The sequence below is a fragment of the Heptranchias perlo genome, chromosome 2 (genome assembly GCF_035084215.1).
Source record: "Heptranchias perlo isolate sHepPer1 chromosome 2, sHepPer1.hap1, whole genome shotgun sequence".
In the NCBI taxonomy this organism is placed as follows: Eukaryota; Metazoa; Chordata; class Chondrichthyes; order Hexanchiformes; family Hexanchidae; genus Heptranchias; species Heptranchias perlo.
The window spans coordinates 21,481,301-21,507,127 of NC_090326.1; the positions used below are offsets into that span (position 1 = coordinate 21,481,301).

Genomic DNA, 25,827 nt, shown 5'->3' on the forward strand with positions numbered 1-25,827 from the left:
GAAACAAGAGAAAGATGCAAGTTCAGGGCTAGGGAAGGGGGGATCCGTAGGGGAAGTTTGGCTTGGTGGGCTAGGGGGAGGAAGGGAAGCGGCAGAGGCAGCTGGATGGATGGTCTCCATCTCAGTGACTAAGTAGTCCACGAGCTCCTCACATTTGTTGTTGGAGGTGAGGGTGGAGGAGGCAGGGGAGAAGGGTTTAAGTAGACAGTTTGTAGTGGAGAAGAGAAGCCGGAGGTTATCATTTCACTCCAGAATGATCCTGGAATAGTGAGCAGTTTCGGCAGAGGAGAGCAGGACCCAATAATGCTTTATGTGGTCCAGCCAAGTCTGGCGATGAATGGCTAAACCAATTGTCCACCAATTGCGTTCAAGTCTGCGTCCCTTGGACTTAAGGGAGTGGAGATGAGGGCTGTACTAGGAGGAATGATCAGAGCGAGAGTGAGTAACGGTTTTAATGGGGACAAGGGCATCAAAGGTGGAGGTGAGGGTGTGATTGAGCAGATTGGTAGCTGCAGAATGTCGTGGTGAATGGAGGGCCAAAGGCTAGACAGTTGGGAATTTGAAAGTGCCGTTGTAAATGACTTGGGGGAGATTTTTTTCCAGGGCCGAACACAGAAGGAAGTGGGGTTGGAGGGGGATACAAGGAAGTGATCAGAGATGGCTTTATTCGCAATTGACATGATGGAGTAGAGAGGCCACATGAGATGGCAAGGTCGAGGGGGTGGCCATGAATATGGATAGGGAAGTTTATATGGAGGGAGAGATTAAGGGAGGATAGGAGGGCAGTGAACTCAGAGGAGAGAGAGCATGATGAATTGAGATGGAGGTTGAAATCACCGAGAATAAGAAGTCGCTTGGTGCAGAGGCCGAGGGAGGAAAGCAGTGAAGATATCCCAGTGAGAAACTGGGCGTGGTACTTGGGTGGGTGGTAGAGAACAAAGATTTTAAAGGAGAGGTGAGAGGGGTGGAACAAGGTGAGATGCTCAAAGGAGGAGACAGTGCCAGGGGAGTAGGGGGACAGACCAAGGTGTCATTTGGTGATAAGGGCCACACCATCACCGCAGCGGTCTGGATGGGGCAAGTGGTGGAAGGTATAGCCAGGTGGGGAGGCATCATTCAGGGGGAAGGTGTCATCCCCCTTCAGCCAGGTTTCCGTCAAAGCCATGGCGTCGATGCAATCATCCACAATAAACTCACGTATGACAACGGCCTTGTTCACAAGTGAACGTAGATTCTGGAGGGAGATGCGGAGAGTGGCGGTGATGGCTAATCCGCTGGCAGAGTCCACAGGGTCAGCGCTGGGAGGGGTGAATGGCACAGGAGGGAGATTGGCAAGATTAGCCCGCATTGGGCGTGCTGGGTGGGATCGGCGAGAGAGTAGGATGGGGCAGTTGGGGTTGCTGCTCGTAAGGAGACAGCGATGAGTGCCTCGATGGGCCCTTTGAAGGCACAGAGGGAAGCTGTATGCTTATCGAAGAGGGAGTCAAGCCTGGGACAGCGGCAGGAGAGTAGGAAGGCCGACGAGTGCTGAAGGGTTGGGGTAGGGCTTTGGGAGGGGGGCAGAGTTCCCAAGAGAGGAGAAATGAAAGGAGTCATGACGACAGGAGGGAGTGGTCTAGGAGGGGTAAAGAGAAAAGAGGAATAATAGGGAAATAGAAGCGATGGGCTCGCGTCCGGAGCGGCAACCAGAACACGCACGTGAATGGACACAGGGAAACTCAAGTTACATCGGTGTGGTTACATAGCAAGATTAGGATAGATATGTCCTGGTAATCGGAATAGAGAGGAGACAATAGGAGGGAGTCCAAAGTCGAGGTCAGAGGTCCCATGGTGGGATAAGGTTGACGTAGATAGGGTGGAGTCAGCTTGGGGCATCGATGAACTGGTGTCCAGATTCGGAGACAGGTGTGGAGGGTGAGCCAATAGGTTGCCTCCAATTCCATGTGCTCTCATTTTTATGTGGAACCTTGTGGAGTGCTATCAACTTGATCTGATAAAAACTCCCACCAAACTCCCCTGTCTGTTGGAGGAGTGAGACCTCCACATTGAGCAGCCTCTCACCTCGCTTTGACTCTGAAAACACTCCACGCCAGGTCAACCCAGCAATTGACTTGTGGGCCCCTTCAAATATGTGGCCCCATGAACGGGCACTGCAAGATCCTGAGGAGGCTGTAGCCGTTTCTCTGTGAGGCTGAATTTCACAAATCCACAGCATTGACTATTGTACATGATTTGAGCTGCAAGGTGGGTTTAGTGAGGGCACATTTCATTCAACGAGAACGGGTGAGGGTGACGTCATTGGCAGTGATGTCACGAGCGGAGCCGTAGCTTATTTGCATGCACTGAGAGTGACATCATCGGGTGGCCCAGTGCAGGAGGACATCACGGGTCGATCGAAACCAGAAGGGCCCACACTGTCACTAATCACTCCGTCAAACACTGCTGCGGTGACTGATGGGGCATTGTGTGTGGGTCATGGATTGTTTTCAGGTTTATTGGGTAGAAAGTGGGGGCGGGGGGGTCACTGTTTACATTACAAAGTGAATAGTGACACTGCGTCCGATGACGTCACTTGCCTGTCATGCTCAAGAGCTTGATCCAGGTCTAATGTGGGGGGGGTTGGGGAGGTGGAGAACATGATCCATCTCTCCGTCGGGACCACATTCTCCCTCTCTTACCCCCCCGCCTTAAACCTGGATCATAGTCTCTCCCCTCCTCCCCCATGGTCTGCTCCCTCCGGACTCCTCCCTTCTCCCTGCTTCTGCTGCCCATGCTGCTTCTGCTCCCTCTTCCCCCCCGCTTCTCCCCTTCCCCCCTGCTTCTCCCCTTCCCCCCTGCTTCTCCCCCCCTCTTCTCCCCTTCTCACTGCTCTCCCTTCCCCACTGCTTCTCCCCTTTCCATGCTGTTTCTGCTCCCTCTTCCCCCCCGCTTCTCCCCTTCCCCCCTGCTTCTCCCCTTCCCCCCTGCTTCTCCCCCCCGCTTCTCCCCTTCTCCCTGCTCTCCCTTCCCCACTGCTTCTCCCCTTTCCATGCTGTTTCTGCTCCCTCTTCCCCCCCGCTTCTCCCCTTCCCCCCTGCTTCTCCCCTTCCCCCCTGCTTCTCCCCCCCACTTCTCCCCTTCTCCCTGCTCTCCCTTCCCCCCTGCTCTCCCTTCCCCACTGCTTCTCCCCTTTCCATGCTGTTTCTGCTCCCCCTTCCCCTCTGCTTCGCCCTGCTTCTCCCCTTCCCCCCCTGCTTCTCCCCTTCCCTGGGGCTCTGCTCTCATCCCCCCTTATGACTACCTGCATCGTCTGCATTTTTGGTGCTCGGCCTGCGGTCCGTGCTTTTCGTGAACGGCAGCGAGGGCAGTTGGAGGCCTAGAACACGTGTGCGCGGCCCACACGCTCCGGACCCGAGTGTGCATGCGCATCATCGATAGCGGAAGCAGTTAGTCCCTAGCGCTAGTCACAACGTAAGAATTAACCTTTTAACACAATAATTTGAACATTTATCACAGCTATCAGGTGTCAGCTGTGGCTCAGTGGGTAGCACTCTTGCCTTTGAGTCAGAAGGTTTGTGAGTTCATAGTCCCACTCCAGAGACTTGAGCACAAAATCAAGGCTGACACTTCAGCACTAGCACTGAGGGAGTGCTGCACTGTTGGAGGTGCTGTCTTTCAGATGAGACGTTAAACTGAGGCCTCAGATGGATGTAAAAAAATCCCACGACACAATTTTGAAGAAGAGCAGGGATGTTCTTCCCGGTGTCCTGGACAATATTTATCCCTCAACCAATATCACTGAAACAGATTATCTGATCATTATTTCACTGCTGTTTATGGGACCTTGCTGTGCGCAAATTGGCTGCTGTGTTTCCTATATTACAACAATGACTACACTTCAAAAGTACTTCATTAGCTGTAAAGACAATTTGGGATGTCCTGAGGTCGTGAAAGGCGCTAGAGAAATGCAAGTTCTTTCTATTTCTAGGGCACTGATTGCTGATACAACCCACTATGTCCTTCCCCGCCCAATTCTGACATCACTGTCCTAACAGCTATCCACCGCTTCCTTTCCTTCAACCAGATGTTTATCCGTGTTGAGGTCTTTGCTTGAATTCTCACTGATTTTGCTTACGTAGCAATCTTTCGCAAGGAACGTTTTCAAAGGCTGGCAGGAAGTGCAGATGCAGCATGCCATAGATTTACCACAGTCCACTCAGGATATGACCTCCTCGCAAAAGCCCGACAGGATCTTCTGCTGCCGAAGCCATGTTGGCTGCTATTCACCAGGTCGTTATCGGCAGATAATCCTCAAGTTTTCTCCTGATAATCCATTACTTTCACTGTTATTGATTTAAGACTAATGGGTGTGTTGTTTTCTCAATTAGAATTATTGTTTTGAATATGGATACTGTGTTAGCTTATATTCAATACAGTTGGCCCCCTCAGCATCAGATGACTCACAGTATTATAGCCATTTCTTAGTATTCTGGGATAAATACTATTAATCATCAGGAAGTTGTTTGTTTTGGCCCTTTTGAGATGTCAGCCGTGGCTCAGCAGAAGCACTCTTGCCTCTGAGTCAGAACATTGTGGGTTCAGGCTGACGATCCACTGCAACACTGAGGGAGTGCTGCACTGTCGGAGGTGCTGTCTTTCGGATGAGACGTAAAACCGAGGCCCCGTCTGCTCTCTCAGCTGGAAGTATAAGATCCCATGTCACTGTTCGAAGGAGAGTAGGAGAGTTCTCCTAGTGTCCTGGCTAATATTTATCCCTCAACCGCCATCACCAAAACAGATGACCTGGTCATTATCTCATTGCTGTTTGTGGGACCTTGCTGTGCAGAAATTGCCTGCCGCGTTTCCTACATCACAGCAAATATTGCACTTTGAAAAAAAATGCTTCATTGGCTGTAAAGAGCGTTGGGACGTCCTGAGATCGTGAAAGGCGCTATGTTAATGCAAATTCATTCTTTTAGGCCTCTCTGGAATCTGCATCTCGTTACCATCAAAATCTGTAGAGGGCCTGTTTGAGGCTCTTGTGAAACCAGATTGAAAAATATTGATTATTGGTTAAGTCAGAACTATTGCCTGCAGCACCACTGTATGATACGAAATGTAACTTGATGCTTAAGTGCCAGAGGCATCAAGTGATTTTTTTTTTATTTGTTCACGGGATGTGGGCGTCGCTGGCAAGGCCGGCATTTATTGCCCATCCCTAGCGAGATTTTTTACAACTGAGTGGCTTGCTAGGCCATTTCAGAGGGCAATTAAGAATCAACCACATTGCTGTGTGTCTGGAGTCATATATAGGCCAGACCGGGTAAGGACAGCAGGTTTCCTTCCCTAAAGGACATTAGTGAACCAGATGGGTTTTTATGACAATCTGGTAGTTTCATGGCCATCATTACTGATACTAGTATTTTAATTCCAGATTTTTTTTTTATTTAATTAATTGAATTTAAATTCGCCAGCCGCCGTGGTGGGATTTGAACTCGTGACTCTGGATTTTAGTCCAGGCCTCTGGATTACTAGCCCAGTAACATAACCACTACGCTACCGTACCCCTATACGTTGCACGTGGAGAAGGTAGTGCGAGCACGACTGTCATAAAGTTCAGAATCAGTGATTACAGAAAAGGTAACTGATACTTATTTAAATCAGAACCTAGGTGACCACGAGAACGATAGCAAATTATACGTCTCATAGCTTTAACTAGATTTTGCTTAATAACAATAATATTCAACGCGCAAGATTACAGTTTGAGCTTGGCAAGGCTAAATTCACAGACTATGCTGCAAGATGTTACTGGTTCACTTCCAGCGATAAATCTGTCCCCTAGGAGATCTTTGCATAAATGTAGATAACCTCTTTCTTCAGGCTACAGTTTTTCTGCAGTACCTGTCTCCCTCTATGATGGTCTGGTTCGACCCCTGGGGCATCTCTGTAAAGGGTAATTGTGCAAGGTCATTTTCTTTCTTCTATCACCTTTTCCTGACCTTTAGCTAACCTTACATCTACAGTTGTCTGTGATACTACAATTTCTCTATTATATCCCACTTCCTCTCTGTGCTTCAAAACTGATGCTATCAATTAACTGTTTTAGTACATTTTACATTCTCCACTACTAATTTGAATTTAACAAATCAACCTTTCTGAAACGTTCTAACACCTTCACATTGTTAATCTTCTTCCTGACCTTTTCTGAGCGTTCTAACCCTTTATAAAACCTTCCAGTTTAGTGAACTTTAAACACCTTACATTACTACAGGAAATCCACTTCAAGTGACCTGACCAATCATAGTGAGAAAATTCAGCTATGAGGAACATTTTCCAAGATATGGGCCCAGAATTTGCTGTAACCAGGCAACGAATAGCACCCGCCCAGAGTTAGACTTGCCCTTGTCCGTTTAATCTCCATGATATTTTGCACCGCAAGTTGCTGGAAGTGGGAGAGGGACACGGTGTGGCGCCCTCTACAGGGCATCTGGGATCTGAGTGAACAGGGCAAACAAACTGTGTTGGCATTAAATTGGGCCGTGTAGTGCCCGTTGTTTTGGCGCTACACGGCATCTCCGACGTCCAAGATGGCATCTTGGACGCGCACGCACATTTCCAGTGTGATGTGCGCCAGATGCCATCTTGGTATAGGAGTTAGCGCAGGCGCAGATAAGGAACGCTGGAATCACGTAAAGTAGGGAGAAAATGGCTTCAATCAGTGTGCAATGCTAATTTAAAGTAATAGACACCATTTTGGGCGTTAACGCTCAACTCAACCCCAACCATCTGAACGTGTCTTAGAGTGCCTGGAGGAACCCCCCACCAGTGCTATTTAAAGGGACCAGGCAGGATTTACAGGTTAGTGGCTGGATTATTGCTTCTGGCTGCCGAGACATTTGTAACTGTTTTTGGAGGTCTCCTACACTTGAATACTAGGACGCAGGGACAAAGCCTGACATTTAGAGCCAGGTCGTTTAGGACTTAAGTTAGAAAATGCTTCTACATGCAAAGGATGGGAGACGTTTGGAACGCTCGTCTACAGACGGTAGTTGATGTTAGCTCACTTGTGAATGTTAAATCTGAGATTGATAGATTTCTGTGAACCAAGGGTTCATGGGGCTAAGACGGGTGTATGGAACTAGGTCACACGTCCACCATGATCTCATTGAATGACGGAACAGGCTCGAGGTGCTAAATGCCTCTGCCACTTGCTGCCTCTTGATATGCGTCACCTTCTCCTGCAAGAAAACGGGACATGTGTCTGGGTGTTGTACCTGTCATGGTTGAATAGCTGCCGGTGTGTGTGGCCTGTGAGTTGTGGGTGGGCGGCTTGAAACAGTGGTAATGTGTAAGGGTGAGAGGAAGCATCTGGTTGGAAGAGTTGAGTATTGATGGAAAGAGTTTGTTGGTATGTGGGTGATGGGGTTGTAGTGCACGGAGCAGTGGATGCGGCTAGTGGTGCAGTTGGTAGGAGACGCCACTTGATAGTTGACCTCACTCACCTTGGCCACTCGTCAAAGCATTGAACTTCTTCCTGCACTGCATCCATGTTCATGATGCTGTGTGCCTGGCATTGACTTTGTCCCCCGCTGCCTCCCAATGCCTTTTGGATATAAGTCTGGAGGGCATCTTGCTCCCCCCCACAACCCCTGCGGATATAGGATGTCCCTCCTTCTGTCTACCTCTTGCACCAAGGTCTCTACTGCATCAGCAGAGAACCTTGGTGCACGAACTCTCTCAGGCCTGGTACCAACTTAGATCGGCAGATTGGTGAGGACTGGCATGCAGATTGGAGGATCTGGGATTTAGTAGTGCGCAACCTTTATTAAATGTTTCAACATGACTCATCAATAAACATAAGGATGGAACCTGCATCTGTGTTTTACGTGTGCGATGTCTGATCTCTCTTCAGGCTCCGTGCAGACAGAAGACTGTTATTTTCAGCAAATAACAGGTACCAGCTACCTTTAAGAAATTTCTAAGAAACATCCTCCCTTTAAGAGATTGAGCTCCCCTGGTGGTGGAAAGTGTGAATTGCATTGATTCCACATGCAAGGCCTGGAATGGAACGCTGATTGCAGGTAAGTCCTGGGGTGGGCTGAAACTCACGTCCTGCCTGCGCAGAGGTCATTTGGCGGGCGGGGGCGGGGGTGGGGGTGGTAATAGCACCTCACGCTTCCTACGCCCAAAAACGGCCCTTATCCAATTTCTCCCCCTGTATCTCCTTAACCCGTCAGATTGAAGGATTGTGAAATTAATAGCGCAAGGACTGAGAAGGAAGTGTAAATTAGAGTGGGTGAATTCAATGTCAAATCAGGTACAGAAAGAAAAATAAAGAGAGGGAAAGAAAGATTATATTAAAAGAGAGAGAGAAAAAAAAGACAGAACGAAAGAGTTTTTAAAAATTTAATTTTAAAATTTAAATGTTCAACAACAATTAAAACCTGCAGGAATGAAACTCCACATTAGTAATAATTAATTTTCAGTGCCAGAGAGGTTGACTGGCAGTAATGATCACTTATCACATTGTTAAAAGGGTGCTTAGATTGAAATAGACAAGCCCTAACTTTCTGTGGCAAGTTTAGTTTGTGTCTATCGTGCAAATACAGCAACTTTACACCATTCAATACATTTCAACGGTGAGGCAGACAGTGAGTCGCCGTGTTCGTGAAGCTAATGGTGGAACGCTGCATCTCGGATGGCAACTTTTGGATTTCCGCGTTTGACTGCGCGTCTGTCCTCTCCTGAAGTTGCTGTAGTATTTGCGTGTAAATAACTGTGAGCATCATTAGCCTCACACTTAGTTTGACAGTAAATTCTGGGCCATCATTTCGACAAGTCTTAAAAAACGATAATTGCCAGATTTTAATTAGTTTTACAGAACCTCGGTTTTAAATAATTTTATTCCCAGTGTGTAATCAGCAGGGGAGAATGTTACACTGATAAAGTCTTCTCAAGGCCTCATGGTGCCTCGCAGTTCAAGGACCAAAGAACATAAATCTCTCTTTGTTCTTACCGCACCTCAGCTTGTTACCTAGGCTTTCAGCATCACCTGCATTAAGGCATCAATATGCAAAGTAAGAATTAACCTTTTAATGCTATAATTTGAACATTTATCACAGCTATTAGGTGTCAGCTGTGGCTCAGTGGGTAGCACTCTTGCCTCTGAGTCATGAAGGTCTATGGGTTCAAACCTCACTCCAGAGATTTGGAGCACATAATCTAAGGTGATACTCCAATGAAGTGCTGCACTGTCAGAGGGGCCGCTTGTCGGATGAAACGTTAAACTGAGGCTCCATCTGCCCACTCAAGTGGATGTAAATGATCCTGTGGTATGATTTCGAAGAAGTGTAGGGGAGTTTCTCTGGTGTTCTGGCCAATATTTATCCCTCAATCAGCATCACTAAAAAAAACCAGATTATCTGGTTATTATCTCACTGCTGTTTTTGGGAGCTTGCTATGCATAAATTGGCTGCTGCATTTCCTATAATACAACAGTGGCTACACTTCAAAAGTACTTAATTAGCTATAAAGTGCTTTGGGACATCCTGAGGTCATGAAAGGTGCTATATAAATGCAACTTATTTCTTAAAAGGACTCAAAACAAATAAATCCTCAGGGATATATGGTATATATCCCACAGCACTGAGAGATAAAGGGGAAGACGTTTGTGAGGTGCTGACTGTCATTATGAGGGAGTCAATGAACACTTTCTTTCTACATGGTAAAGAACATGCTTTGCATGTTTTATAAAGTTAAGTTAAGGTAAAATATAGTTGAAGAGCAATGCTGCTGGTGAAACCCGTAATGTTATCTCGTAATTCCAACCCCCCACCAATCCCCCATCCCCCGCAAACCTGCTGGCAGATCAGCTGTTTCTGCTGGTGGGTTTTTCACAGCTGACTCCTCTTCATTAATTGCGCCAAGATGCGATGCCCGCCTCTAACCTGCCACCCACTTAAGTCCCACTTCATCTCACTTATTTGAGACTCTTTACTGAAGGTGAGAGCACTAAAGGGTATAGGTCAGCTTGGACCAACTGACTGACCCAAGCTCAAAAATGGTTGAACCTGAGGATGCCAATACCCCTGACCCTCAGGAAGGATATATTGGCCCTGGGGGGGTGCAGCGCAGATTCACCAGAATGATACCGGGGCTAAAAGGATTAAATTATGAGGATACATTGCATCGACTAGGCTTGATTTCTCTTGTATATAGAAGATTAAGGGGTTTTAATTGAGGTGTTTATGATGATTAAAGGGTAGAGAGCAAGAAACTATTTCCTCTGGTGGGGGATTCTTAAAATTAGAGCCAGGCCGTTCAGGGGTGATGTCAGGAAGCACTTCTTCACACAAAGGATAGTGGAAATCTGGAACTCTCTCCATCAGAAAGCTGTTGAGGCTGGGGGTCAATTGAAAATTTCAAAACTGAGATTGATAGATTTTTGTTGGGTAAGAGTATTAAGGGGTATTGAACCAAGGTGGGTAGATGGAGTTAGGATACAGATCAGCCATGGTCTAACTGAATGGCAGAACAGGCTGGAGGGGCTTAATGGCCTACTCCTGTTCCTATGACCCTTTTAGCTGGTCACCGACCAAAGACCTTCAGACCCTACCACCAGTATATCACGGCATCGCTGGCCTTCATTCCCACTGTGCCCCCAAGGCGTGATGCTATCACCACTAACCTGCCCACCCACTTGAGTCCCAATGCTGCTGTTTCTACCTGCTGCCAGCCATTACCTCTTCAATGGGTCACTTGCCTGAGCCCCTGATCCTGCTACCGCTCGCCATCCTCAGTTACAGAGACAAAGGCCTTGATATTTAGGGGATGGCGGGGAGGGAGCGGGGGAGCACTGTTGCGGGGGGGGGGGGCAAACCTGGAAATCCCGGGAACACGGAGGTCCAGCCGAATTTAATGGCAGGACCTCATTATCATTTTTTAATTCCGTTTTCCACCTGGAAGTCGGCCAGATTGACAGTGGGGGTCGTACCCTGGCAATAGGGAGGGAGGGAAAGATCGGGGCTTGGTTGGGGGGGGGGGAGGGGTGAGGGGAGGGGTCAGCTGATCGCGGCCTCGCCTCGCTCCTCCTCGAAGGTTTGCTCAAGGTGCTGGTGGGGAGCACTCCTGCTGCTCTAAAAAGCACTCATCTTCTGCAGCCGGCTTCCCCTGACTCCATTTTACTGCTGGGCTTCCCGAGCTCTGGGAAACCCAAGAGCGGGACGCAGACATGATTCACAACCCAGGCACGTACACAGTGGGTTGGGGTTCGAATTTCGCCATTTTACATTTTTAACCCCCCCGACCCTCTCCCACCTATCGGGGGAGTTAATATCGACCCCAAAGAGGGAGAGAAGTGGAAATAATGGAGTAAGGAAGGGCAAGAGAAAAAAATAAATAAAAGGAAGACTTGCATTTACATAGTATCTTTCACGACCTCAGGACGTCCCAAGTGCTTTACAGCCAATGAAGTACTTTTGAAGTGCAGTCACTGTTGTAATGTAGGAATCGCGGCAGCCAATCTGCACACAAAAAGGTCCTACAAACAGCAATGTGATAATGACCAGATAATCTGTCTTTAGTGATGTTGGTTGAGGGATAAATATTGGTCAGGACACCGGGGAGAACTCCACAGCTTTTCTTTTACATCCACCTGAGAGGGCTGACGGAACCTTGGTTTAACGTCTCATCCAAAAGACGGCACCTCCGACAGTGCAGCACCCCCTCAGTACTGCACTGGAGTGTCAGCCTCGATTTTTGTGCTCAAGTCTCTGGGGTGGAACTTGAACCCCACAACCTTCTGACTCAGAGGCGAGAATAGACAGAGGGGACAGATTGTAAAGGCAGAGAAAAAGGAAGAGAAACAAAAGTGAAGACTGAGATGGAAACATAAAGATAAAGGAGGAGAGAGCAACTGGAGTGAAGGAGGAGACAAAGAGAAAGAGACACTGACGTGAAAGGAGGAGGGAATGAGTGAAGTGGAGGAGACAGAGAGAGAGTAATGGAGGATGCATTTTTGCACAACTTTAATATCAGGCAAAGCAGTTTCCGCTTTGTACCCACCCTAAAGTCATACAGTAAAATGCACTCTTGATCGGATCTGACCCATTCAGTCGTTATGTCACAAAGATCTGGCTCATTCTCCACAGGATTATACATCCCTAATCTAGGAGGTCCCAAGGTCGCAAGTGTCTGAATGCTGAGAATAGTGATCTGCAGAGAAAGTACCTGTGGCCCAGGAATGGAGGAGTCTTATTTGTGTTATTTTGTTGTTCCCGAGTATTCTACCTAATTAGGATTTGAGGCTTTAAATCAGTCTTCTAAGGAACGGGAAGGTTAAAAATGTTTCACATAATTTAGGCAGTCAGCACTTTGGCTGGCTACCAATGACCTGAAAGCTCTTACTTTCAAGTGGTCATTCAGACTTATCATTGAAAGTTCTTTAGTTTCCTTATTCAGGAATAATATTAAAGGGTAGGGAGAGTGAGCCAGAGAGTGGGATTAGACCCAGTGGGATATTAAAGGGTAGGGAGAGTGATCCAGAGAGTGGGATTAGACCCAGCGGGATATTAAAGGGTAGGGAGAGTGAGCCAGAGAGTGGGATTAGACCCAACGGGATATTAAAGGGTAGGGAGAGTGAGCCAGAGAGTGGGATTAGACCCAGCGGGATATTAAAGGGTAGGGAGAGTGAGCCAGAGAGTGGGATTAGACCCAATGGGATATTAAAGGGTAGGGAGAGTGAGCCAGACAGTGGGATTAGACCCAGTGGGATATTAAAGGGTAGGGAGAGTGAGCCAGAGAGTGGGATTAGACCCAGTGGGATATTAAAGGGTAGGGAGAGTGATCCAGAGAGTGGGATTAGACCCAGCGGGATATTAAAGGGTAGGGAGAGTGAGCCAGAGAGTGGGATTAGACCCAACGGGATATTAAAGGGTAGGGAGAGTGAGCCAGAGAGTGGGATTAGACCCAGCGGGATATTAAAGGGTAGGGAGAGTGAGCCAGAGAGTGGGATTAGACCCAATGGGATATTAAAGGGTAGGGAGAGTGAGCCAGAGAGTGGGATTAGACCCAGTGGGATATTAAAGGGTAGGGAGAGTGAGCCAGACAGTGGGATTAGACCCAGTGGGATATTAAAGGGTAGGGAGAGTGAGCCAGACAGTGGGATTAGACCCAGTGGGATATTAAAGGGTAGGGAGAGTGAGCCAGACAGTGGGATTAGACCCAGTGGGATATTAAAGGGTAGGGAGAGTGAGCCAGACAGTGGGATTAGACCCAGTGGGATATTAAAGGGTAGGGAGAGTGAGCCAGAGAGTGGGATTAGACCCAGTGGGATATTAAAGGGTAGGGAGAGTGAGCCAGAGAGTGGGATTAGACCCAGTGGGATATTAAAGGGTAGGGAGAGTGAGCCAGAGAGTGGGATTAGACCCAGCGGGATATTAAAGGGTAGGGAGAGTGAGCCAGAGAGTGGGATTAGACCCAGCGGGATATTAAAGGGTAGGAAGAGTGAGCCAGACAGTGGGATTAGACCCAGTGGGATATTAAAGGGTAGGGAGAGTGAGCCAGACAGTGGGATTAGACCCAGCGGGATATTAAAGGGTAGGGAGAGTGAGCCAGACAGTGGGATTAGACCCAGTGGGATATTAAAGGTTAGGGAGAGTGAGCCAGAGAGTGGGATTAGACCCAGCGGGATATTAAAGGGTAGGGAGAGTGAGCCAGACAGTGGGATTAGACCCAGTGGGATATTAAAGGGTAGGGAGAGTGAGCCAGAGAGTGGGATTAGACCCAGCGGGATATTAAAGGGTAGGGAGAGTGAGCCAGACAGTGGGATTAGACCCAGTGGGATATTAAAGGGTAGGGAGAGTGAGCCAGAGAGTGGGCTTAGACCCAATGGGATATTAAAGGGTAGGGAGAGTGAGCCAGAGACTTGGGATTGGACCCAATGGGATATTAAAGGGTAGGGAGAGTGAGCCAGAGAGTGGGATTAGACCCAGCGGGATATTAAAGGGTAGGGAGAGTGAGCCAGAGAGTGGGATTAGACCCAGTGGGATATTAAAGGGTAGGGAGAGTGAGCCAGAGAGTGGGATTAGACCCAGTGGGATATTAAAGGGTAGGGAGAGTGAGCCAGAGAGTGGGATTAGACCCAGCGGGATATTAAAGGGTAGGGAGAGTGATCCAGACAGTGGGATTAGACCCAGTGGGATATTAAAGGGTAGGGAGAGTGAGCCAGACAGTGGGATTAGACCCAACGGGATATTAAAGGGTAGGGAGAGCCAGCAGGGGAGTGAGATTAGAGTAGATGGGATGTTAAAGGGAGGGAGAGCCAGCAAGGGAGAGGATGGACTAGATGGGATATTAAAAGGAAGAGAAAGAAACCAGGAAAGTGGAGCTAAACTAGGTGGGATATTAAGGGACATGAGGGTAAGCAGGAGATTGATTACAGTAGTGATATATTAAGGATACTGGGAATGAGCATGAGAGTGGGACTAGACTAGGTGGCTCATGTGGTGCAGACTTGATGGGCTGAACGACCTGTTTCTATGATTCTGGAGAGAAGAATTGCCGACATAAAGTCAGACATTAATGCTTTAATCCAGAAGCAATCAGAACCCTGAACAGACAACACACTGAGTCATCTGCTGGTGGAGCCTGTGCCAAGACACTCTGTTGACTGGGCACGGGTGGCAATGCCACTCAGTGGGACGATATTGAATGCCCTCACCTGGGGCGGTAGCAGCCTCAAAAGGGTGTTTTAACCTCACCGCCCCTTTAACACCGGCGATGCGGCCAACCTCATTTTGAAAGGGGTCTCCCGCCAGGTGTCCAAAGCACCCGCCTGTTTTGGGTGATAGGCCCCCTTTAATATGGAAATTTGGGTGCTATGACATAAATAGCACCCCGGTTGCCATTTTAGGTCGGGACTGGTCGGAGCATGCTCAGGTCAGTTCCTTGGGCAATGGAGGAGAAGAGGCCCTCTATAGGTCAACCTTGAATTATTTTTGTAGGCCCCGGAGGAGCAGAAATGCAAATCAGGGGTCCACAAAATAATCTGGGCCACCGCCACCCTCCACAATCGCGACCCCCCCCCCCCAATAACTTACCTTGCAATCGGCCGGTCTGGCACGATTTGTTTAATCTGCCGATCTGTACTGGGATGCTTGTTTGACGCCCTGCAGCTCGCTTGACGAATTTAAATGAGGCCGCGGCCTCAAAATGATGGGGGCCTCTTCTCGGGTAGCCAACTTTCCAGGATTGTCCTGGATTCTCTAGGAATTAAACAATCATCTCTTGGACACTGCTGCAAGCAACACCCGGGAGGAGAAATCATAAGAGGCATTTAAAAAAATGATCTGTCATTTCATTTTCATTTATTACTTATAAAAATAATGGAGAAGGGAAAAAGTGCTGATTGGGAACGATCCAATCGGGTAATGAAGTGTCTGTTTGGTTTCCAATTGGCGTAGGAAGATGGTGCACCACAAGGATGGACATGTCAGGCGACCAATGGCGGTGGGTGGGGTTGAGGTGGTTTGAGACGGGAGGCCACATGATAAAACCTTCAGGAATACATCTAACCAGAGTTGGCCACCTTAGCCTCTTTGCTGCCAGAATGGGTGGCCAACCAAAAGTCAAAATCTACCCCAGTAACTCTATCAGGCCAGCACTGAATCAATCTGTACAGCAGGAGAGCTGGCTGTCCCGGTCGATAATTAGTGCATCTTCACAGGCTGGTGATCCGCTCTGAGGTGAGTTGGATGACTTTCTGTGACTGGGGAGAGGGTCACTGATGGTGGGGCTGTTTGCAAAGTGTAACACAATGTAGAAGCTGAGTGGCCGGTTATTTTCAGAATATTTCTGTGCATATCCCCTTCATTCCCTTTGATTTTCAAGGCTCTGCAAAAAGAAATGCTGCATATTAAAATTTTATTACTGCTGAGATATACAGAAGTTCAGTCATTCTACTGTGCAGTACATAAATCTACAGATCAGAGATAGCATCAATTATTGAGTAGGTCAATGGAACGATGAGGCTCTCGAGGCTTAAAATAAAGGTGTTTGGGTTCTACAGTTAAATACAAAACATTTCCTCATAAAAGTTTGTATTTTAGTACAATAATGAAAAGGTCAGTAATCCATCAGCATATTCATCCAAAATGGTCCCTTAGCACTAATAACTGAGCCCTGGCCTCTGTGTACGGGAGATGTTTATTTTAGGCTGTTGCTATGGTTATATCTACTGTTTGAACCAGTGGTTCTCAACCTGAATGTCACAACCACTTGCCAAGACAGTACTGCCGGTTCACTCCCTTAATGTGTTTCACAATATGGCACAGATGGAGCAGCTTAGTAGGGAAGAGCACCACAGGAGGAGTGCAGGGCACATCTGGGAATGGTTTGGCAATGATGGAGAGCAGAGTGATTTTTAGTCATGGACACATTCTGGCTATACGGAAAAGGGAGTCATGGAAGGGCTGAGAGCCACTGATTTAAACACTGTAGCAACTAACAAGTTACCGCCTCCATTGTGAAATCGACAAGCTTGTGTAGGATAAATTTATTGACCTGTGACAGGTCAGATCCTGATGTAGAGGTAGACTACGCTCAACTATAAAAAGAGAAAGGGCAGCCACACCCTCAATTCCTGACTCATACCACCAACTGAATGGAGGTCATTTTGATTCATGAAAATCGGGAGAGATGTATAACGGGTGGCTGAATCGATATCACCTGTTTTACACTATCGGCCAAAGTCAAAATCACTTCACGAGAGATAGAGGATGAGAGAAAGTGAGTGAGTAAGTAAGTCAAGCGATAGGACCTGAGGCAGCGAATGAAACGAAAAGCCATTCATAAGAACATAAGAAATAGGAGCAGGAGTAGACCATATGGCCCCTCGAGCCCTTCCATGACTCCCTTTTCCGTATAGCCATAATGTGTCCATGACTAAAAATCACTCTGCTCTCCATCATTCAATCAGATCATGGCTGATCTTCGACCTCAACTCCACTTTCCTGCCTGATTCCCATATCCCTTGATTCCCCTAAAGTCCAAGAATCTATCTATCTCAGCCTTGAATATACTCAACGACTCAGCATCCACAGCCCTCTGGGGTAGAGAATTCCAAAGTGTCACAACCCTTTGAGTGAAGAAATTCCTCCTCATCTCAGTCTTAATTGGCTGACCCCTTATCCTGCGACTATGCTCTCTAGTTCTAGACTCTCCAGCCAGGGGAAACAACCTCTCAACATCTACCCTGTCAAGCCCTCTCATAATCTTATATGTTTCAATGAGATCACCTCTCATTCTTCTAAACTCCAAAGAGTATAGGCCCATTTTACTCAACTCTCCTCATAAGACAACCTTCTCATCCCAGGAATTAATCTAGTGAACCTTCGTTGCAACACCTCTAAGGCAAGTATATCTTTCCTTAGATAATGAGACCAAGACTGTACACAATACTCCAGGTGAGATCTCAGTAAAGCCTTGAACAATTGTAGTAAGACTTCCTTACTCTTGTACTCTAACCCCTTTGCAATAAAGGCCAACATGCCATTTGCTTTCCTAATTGCCTGCTGTACTTGCATGCTAACTTTTTGTGTTTCTTGTATGAGGACACCCAAGTCTCTCTGGACACAAGCATTTCATAGTTTCTCACCATTTAAAAAATATCCTGTTTTTCTATTCTTCCTACCAAAGTGAATAACCTCACATTTCCCCACATTATACTCCATCTGCCACCTTCTTGCCCACTCACTTAACCTGTCCATATCCCTTTGCAGACTCTTTGTGTCCTCCTCACAGCTTACTTTCCCACCTAGCTTTGTACCATCAGCAATAAACACTGGGTCCCTTCATCTAAATCACTCATATATATTGTAAATAGTTGAGGCCCAAGCACCGATCCTTGCGGCACCCCACTAGTTACAGCCTGCCAACCGGGAAATGACCTGTTTAGTCCTACTCTCTGTTTTCTGTCTGTTAACCAATCCTCTATCCATGCTAATATGTTACCCCCAACCCCATGAGCCCTTATCTTGCGTAACAACCTTTTATGTGGCACCTTATCGAATGCCTTTTGAAAATTCAAATATACTACATCTACTGGTTCCCCTTTATCTACCCTGCTAGTTACATCCTCAAAAAACTCAATTTCCCTTTCATAAAACCATGTGGACTCTGCCTAATCATATAATGATGTCCTGTTACCACTTCCTTAATAATGGATTCCAGCATTTTCCCGACGACTGATGTTAGGCTAACTGGCCTGTCGTTCCCTGTTTTCTCTCTCCCTCCTTTCTTGAATAGCGGGGTTACATTTGCTACCTTCCAATCTGCTTAGACCATTCTAAAATCTAGGAAATTTTGAAAGATCAAAACCAATGCATCCACTATCTCTGCAGTCACCTCTTTTGGAACCCTCAGATGTAGGCCATCAGGTCCAGGGGATTTATTGGCTTTTATTGCCATTAGTTTCTCAAGTACTTTTTCTCTATTGATATTAATTACTTTAATTTCCTCACTCTCATTAGCCCCTTGGTTCCCCACTATTTCTGGTATGTTTTTTGTGTCTTCTACTGTGAAGACAGATACAAAATATTTGTTGAACGTCTCTGCCATTTCCTGATTCCCCATTATAATTTCTCCTGCCTCGGCCTCTAGGGGACCAACGTTTACTTTTGCTACTCTCTTCCTGTTTATATACTTGTAGAAGCTCTTACAATCTGTTTTTATATTTCTTGCTAGTTTGCTTTCATATTCTATTTTCTCCCATTTTATCAATTTTTTGGTCGTCCTTTGCTGGTTTCTAAAACTCTCCCAATCCTCAGGCTTACTACTGTTGGCAACATTATAGGCCTCTTCTTTTAGTCTAATACTATCCTTAACTTCTTTGTTGATTTAAATTTTTGGATCGTGAAAATAAATTGTGACAGGGACAGAACAGGATACTTTGCAGCAGCCCCAATCAGCCATCACTAGGGGGGGGGGGGGGTGGGGGGGGGGGGGGAGGGAGGGGGGGGGGGGGAGGGAGGGGGGGAGGGGTCAATGTGAGAGATTCCCCAGTAACCTCAGTGGGAATAGGATATGGGTAGGAATGCTATGAGAACTAAAAACACTTGCCAATTCCCCTATGATTTCCATTCTTATCCTGTTTTGTCTTTTGTTTGTTTTCCTGTAACTATCTTCTATGTTTCAATGAGGAAAAATTCATCACCAGACGCAACTCTTTGTGAAAGTAAGACCTTAAATTTGATGTGTATCGAACAGCTGCATTGTTAACCACATTCCTTATACCCTTACCTTTAACTCTGCCTATTGTACTACCTTTGGCAGGTTTTGGATTTGGTACCTCTAGACAACGTGTTGAACCACTGAACTATCCAGCCCCCTGACAAAACTTAATGGAAAATAATATTATGTGTTTTATCAGAATATTCGGTATCCTATATCCACTACAGGAGCATAGCATAGCATTAACCCAACTAACAGTTAGTCTCCTCTGATGTTGTGTTCATTAGGCTCAGTTAATGGGATGGTTTAGTTTATGTTTATCTATTGTATTTGTGTTGTAAACGAGTTTTTGCTAACAGAACAGTGTTTACACAGATTAACTACTTACCATGTAACAAGATAGGTACATTAACAGGATGATTATGTATCAATGGACTTTCATTATTGTTTTTCAAGACATATCCCAAGGTGATTTCCTCTCTGTGCAGTGGAATTGTAAATGTGTTCATAGAATCATAGAAATTTACAGCACAGAAGGAGGCCATTCGGCCCATTGTGCTTGTGCTGGCTCTTGGCAAGAGCTGTCGAATTACTCCCATTCCTCTGCTCTTTCCCCATAGCCCTACAATTTTTTCCTTTTCAAGTACATATCCAATTCCCTTTTGAAAGTTACTATTGAATCTGCTTCAATCACCATTTCAGGCAGTGCATTCCAGATTGTAACGACTTGCTGCATAAAAAAATTTCTCCTCATCTTCAACCTGTTTTTTTTTGCCAATTATCTTAAATCTGTGTCCTCTGATTACTGACCCTCCTGCCACTGGAAACAGTTTCTCCTTATTAAAACCGATCATAATTTTGACCACATCCATTAAATTTCCTCTTAACCTTCTCTAAGGAGAATAATCCCACTGGTCCAGTCTCTCTACATTACTGAAGTCCCTTAATCCTGGCATCATTCCAGTAAATGTATTCTTTATAAACAGGTTTCCAATCTTGTTATGTGTAACACATAGAGAGGATTTTCCATGGTCTTCCATGTTCTCAAAAAATAACAGGTGAAGTGTTGAGGAAGGTAATGCTCACATCAGGAAGTCCCGCCTTGCTCCAAAATCAAAAAATAATGTCGTTTTTGAAAAACCTTGATTGTTTTATGATTAACAGAAAGACTGGCCTCTCACAGTAAGCAATGACTCCCTGTTTATGAGCCGTGCCATTCTCACCATTGGCCTTGGCATAAGGTGGCGGGGTTAAGTTGCATTTTGACATTTGTAGTCCATTACCGGATTGAGCCTCTCTATTGATAAAGTGGCCCAGACTCAAAAAGCAAGCTCCAGGAAAGGAGCACAGCTGGAGTCACAGGGTGCTAGGAGAAAGACAGGCCTTTGATCGGAATCAATACTGGAGGGAGCTGCAACACAGTAGCAGCAACAGTTTGGGGAAGTTTATTTATTTATTGAAATTACTTAATTTTTTTTTTGTGTTGTAAGTTTTGCTTTTAGCGGTAAATCCTCAAGTCAGTGAGAAACCAAGATGATTGACAAAATATTTTGAGCGAGATTCGTGGGTGAGGCTCTCTGTTGGTGGGGGAGACTCTCTGTTGGTGGGGGAGACTCTCTGTTGGTGGGGGAGACTCTCTGTTGGTGGGGGAGACTCCGTGTTGGTGGGGGGGACTCTCTGTTGTTGGGGGAGACTCTCTGTTGTTGGGGGAGACTCCCTGTTGGTGGGGGAGACTCTCTGTTGTTGGGGGAGACTCCCTGTTGGTGGGGGAGACACCCTGTTGGTGGGTGAGATGCTCTGTTGTTGGGGGAGACTCCCTGTTGGTGGGGGAGACAATCTGTTGGTGGGGGAGATGCTCTGTTGTTGGGGGAGACAATCTGTTGGTGGGGGAGACACCTGTTGGTGGGGGAGACACCCTGTTGGTGGGGGAGACACCCTGTTGGTGGGTGAGATGCTCTGTTGGTGGGTGAGGCTCCTTTGTCGTGGGTAAGGCACTCGGTTGGTAGAGGAGACTCCCCGTTGGTGTGTGGCTCCTTGTTGGTGGGTGAGGCTCTTGGTTGGTGGGTGAGGCCCTCGGTTGGTGGGTGAGGCTCTGGGTTGGTGGGTGAGGCTCTGTGTTGGTGGGTGAGGCTCTGTGTTGGTGGGTGAGGCTCTCGGTTGGTGGTTGAGGCTCTGGGTTGGTGGGTGAGGCTCTGTGTTGGTGGGTGAGACTCCGTGTTGGTGAGGGAGGCTCTCCGTTGGTGGGGGAGGCTCTCCGTTGGTGGGGGAGATGCTTTGTTGGTGGGGGGAGGCTCCCTGTTGGTGGGGGAGGCTCTGTTGGTGGGGGAGGCTCTCCGTTGGTGGGGAGGGTCTCCGTTGGTGGGGGAGGGTCTCCGTTGGTGGGGGAGGGTCTCTGTTGGTGGGGGAGGGTCTCTGTTGGTGGGGGAGGGTCTCCGTTGGTGGGGGAGGGTCTCCGTTGGTGGGGGAGGGTCTCCGTTGGTGGGGGAGGGTCTCTGTTGGTGGGGGAGGGTCTCCGTTGGTGGGGGAGGGTCTCCGTTGGTGGGGGAGGGTCTCCGTTGGTGGGGGAGGCTCTCTGTTGGTGGGGGAGGGTCTCCGTTGGTGGGGGAGGGTCTCCGTTGGTGGGGGAGGGTCTCCGTTGGTGGGGGAGGCTCTCTGTTGGTGTGGGAGGCTCTCCGTTGGTGGGGGAGGCTCTGTTGGTGGTTGAGTTGTGTAGAAGGGAGCAGGAAGTTGACAGATTAAGTGAGTGGACAAAACTGTGGCAGATGGAGTTCAGTGTGGGGGAAGTGTGAGGTCATCCATTTTGGATCCAAGAAAGATTTGCATCTCCAGGTACACAAATCACTAAAAGCTAGTGGACAGGTACAAAACGTAATCAAAAAAGGCTTATAGAATGTTGGCCTTTATCTCAAAAGGGGTTGGAATACAAAGGGGAGGAAGTTTTGCTTCTCTTGTATTGAGCCTTGGTTAGACTCCATTTGGCGTTCAGTTCTGGGCACTGCACCTCAGGAAAGATATATTGGCCTTGGAGGGGGTACACTGCAGATCCTCTAGAATTGGCAGGAAATGCTTACGTACGGTTAGTCATCTGTCAGAATTAAGAAACTGATGACAATCACAGGAAATGGCTGTGAGACTGAGAGGTAACTGCAGTCGTCCAAAGATTCCACATAGGGTAATACCAATAAAAGCAAATACTCCAGGAGAGGGAACAAAACTGATTGATGGGCATGTATGAAATACTTTATACGAAGGCACATTTATTGCAAGCACCAGATAATAGGCAGATCATCTATGATTAAACTGGATTTTGGCATTTGAAATGATCAGAATATCAGGCAGTATTTTATTAGAATATTCAGTATCCTATATCTACTACAGGAGCATAACATAGCATTAACCTAACTAGCAGTTAGTCTCCCATTAGGCAAAGTTAATGGGATGGTTTAGTCTATGTTTATCTATTGTATTTGTGTTGCAAACGAGTTCTTAGAATCATAGAAAGTTATGGCACAGAAGTCTGTTTCTTGCTAACACAAAAATGTTTACACAGATTAACTACTTACCATGTAACAAGATAGGTACAAAAACAGGATGATTATGTATCAATGGATTTTCATTATTGTTTTTCAAAGACATATCCCGAGGTGATTTCCTCTGTGTCCAGTGAAATTGTAAATGTGTTCATAGAATCATACAGCACAGAAGGAGGCCATTCAGCCCATGGTGCCTGTGCCGGCTCTTTAAAAGAGCTGTCGAATTAGTCTCATTCCTCTGCTCTTTCCCCATAGCCCTACAATTCTTTCCTCTCAAGTATTTATCTAATTCCCTTTTGAAAGTTACTATTGAATCTGCTTCCACCACCCTTTTAGGCAGTGCATTCCAGATCGTAACAACTCGCTGCGTAAAAAAATTTCTCCTCATCTCCCCTATATTTTTTTGCCAATTACCTTAAATCTGTGTCCTCTGATTGCCGAGCCTCCTTCCATTGGAAACAGTTTCTCCTTATTTCATCTATCAAAACCGATCATAATTTTGACCACCTCCGTTAAATCTCCTCTTAACCTTCTCTATTCTAAGGAGAACAAGGTCATATGAGAAGAATGAGGGACTTCAGTAATGTAGAGAGACTAGTCCAGTGGAAGCTCCCTGTTGGTGGGGGAGGCTCCCTGTTGGTGGGGGGAGGCTCCCTGTTGGTGGGGGGAGGCTCCCTGTTGGTGGGGGGAGGCTCTCTGTTGGTGGGGGAGGCTCTCTGTTGGTGGGGGAGGCTCTCTGTTGGTGGGGGGAGGCTCCCTGTTGGTGGGGGGAGGCTCTCTGTTGGTGGGGGGAGGCTCTCTGTTGGTGGGGGAGGCTCTCTGTTGGTGGGGGGAGGCTCTCTGGTGGTGGGGGGGGCTCTCTGGTGGTGGGGGGAGGCTCCCTGTTGGTGGGGGGAGGCTCTCTGTTGGTGGGGGGAGGCTCTCTGTTGGTGGGGGGAGGCTCTCTGTTGGTGGGGGAGGCTCCCTGTTGGTGGGGGAGGCTCCCTGTTGGTGGGGGAGGCTCCCTGTTGGTGGGGGGAGGCTCCCTGTTGGTGGGGGGAGGCTCCCTGTTGGTGGGGGGAGGCTCTCTGGTGGTGGGGGAAGGCTCTCTGGTGGTGGGGGGAGGCTCTCTGTTGGTGGGGGGGGGCTCTCTGGTGGTGGGGGGAGGCTCTCTGGTGGTGGGGGAGGCTCCCTGTTGGTGGGGGGAGGCTCCCTGTTGGTGGGGGGAGGCTCCCTGTTGGTGGGGGGAGGCTCCCTGTTGGTGGGGGGAGGCTCCCTGTTGGTGGGGGGGGGCTCTCTGTTGGTGGGGGGAGGCTCTCTGGTGGTGGGGGGAGGCTCTCTGGTGGTGGGGGGAGGCTCTCTGGTGGTGGGGGGGGCTCTCTGTTGGTGGGGGAGGCTCCCTGTTGGTGGGGGGAGGCTCCCTGTTGGTGGGGGGAGGCTCCCTGTTGGTGGGGGGAGGCTCCCTGTTGGTGGGGGGGGGCTCTCTGTTGGTGGGGGGAGGCTCCCTGTTGGTGGGGGGAGGCTCCCTGTTGGTGGGGGGAGGCTCTCTGTTGGTGGGGGGAGGCTCTCTGTTGGTGGGGGGAGGCTCCCTGTTGGTGGGGGGAGGCTCCCTGTTGGTGGGGGGAGGCTCCCTGTTGGTGGGGGAAGGCTCTCTGTTGGTGGGGGGAGGCTCTCTGTTGGTGGGGGAGGCTCCCTGTTGGTGGGGGGAGGCTCCCTGTTGGTGGGGGGAGGCTCCCTGTTGGTGGGGGGGGGGCTCTCTGTTGGTGGGGGGAGGCTCCCTGTTGGTGGGGGGAGGCTCCCTGTTGGTGGGGGGAGGCTCTCTGTTGGTGGGGGGAGGCTCCCTGTTGGTGGGGGAGGCTCTCTGTTGGTGGGGGGAGGCTCTCTGGTGGTGGGGGGAGGCTCCCTGTTGGTGGGGGAGGCTCTCTGTTGGTGGGGGGAGGCTCTCTGTTGGTGGGGGGGGGGGCTCTCTGTTGGTGGGGGAGGCTCTCTGTTGGTGGGGGAGGCTCTCTGTTGGTGGGGGGAGGCTCTCTGTTGGTGGGGGAAGGCTCTCTGTTGGTGGGGGGAGGCTCTCTGTTGGTGGGGGAAGGCTCTCTGTTGGTGGGGGGGGGCTCCCTGTTGGTGGGGGGAGGCTCCCTGTTGGTGGGGGGGGGCTCCCTGTTGGTGGGGGGAGGCTCCCTGTTGGTGGGGGGGGGGGCTCCCTGTTGGTGGGGGGAGGCTCCCTGTTGGTGGGGGGGGGGCTCCCTGTTGGTGGGGGGAGGCTCCCTGTTGGTGGGGGGGGGCTCCCTGTTGGTGGTGGGGGGAGGCTCTCTGTTGGTGGGGGGGAGGCTCTCTGTTGGTGGGGGAGGCTCTCTGGTGGTGGGGGAGGCTCTCTGGTGGTGGGGGAGGCTCTCTGGTGGTGGGGGGAGGCTCTCTGTTGGTGGGGGGAGGCTCTCTGGTGGTGGGGGGAGGCTCCCTGTTGGTGGGGGGGGGGCTCCCTGTTGGTGGGGGGAGGCTCCCTTTTGGTGGGGGGGGGGCTCCCTGTTGGTGGTGGGGGAGGCTCTCTGTTGGTGGTTGAGTTGTGTAGAAGGGAGCAGGAAGTTGACAGATTAAGTGAGTGGACAAAACTGTGGCAGATGGAGTTCAGTGTGAGGGAAGTGTGAGGTCATCCATTTTGGATCCAAGAAAGATTGATTGGAGTATTTTCTCAATGGCAAGAGACTCCAAACTGTGGAGGAGCAAAACGATTTGCATCTCCAGGTACACAAATCACTAAAAGCTAGCGGATAGGTACAAAAAGCAATCAAAAAAGGCTGATGGAATGTTGGCCTTTATCTCAAAAGGGGTTGGAATACAAAGGGGAGGAAGTTTTGCTTCTCTTGTATTGAGCCTTGGTGAGACCCCATCTGGAGTACTGCGTTCAGTTCTGGGCACCGCACCTCAGGAAAGATATATTGGCCTTGGAGGGGGTACACTGCAGATCCTCTAGAATTGGCAGGAAATGCTTACGTAAGGTTAGTCATCTGTCAGAATTAAGAAACTGATGACAATCACAGGAAATGGCTGTGAGACTGAGAGGTAACTGCAGTCGTCCAAAGATTCCACATAGGGTAATACCAATAAAAGCAAATAC

At 48.5% G+C, this 25,827-nt stretch overlaps 1 protein-coding gene across 2 annotated transcripts in view; it reads right to left on the bottom strand.

Annotated features, from left to right (window-relative positions):
• Positions 1 to 15,852: 15,852 nt before the first annotated feature.
• Positions 15,853 to 25,827, bottom strand: part of LOC137335753 (catenin delta-2-like) — a 532,228-nt gene continuing 522,253 nt past the window's right edge. For both annotated transcript variants that reach the window (XM_068001100.1, XM_068001090.1), the window contains exon 22: positions 15,853 to 15,870. The gene's annotated coding sequence lies outside the window, so the exon portion shown is untranslated. The remainder of the gene's footprint in view (positions 15,871 to 25,827) is intronic.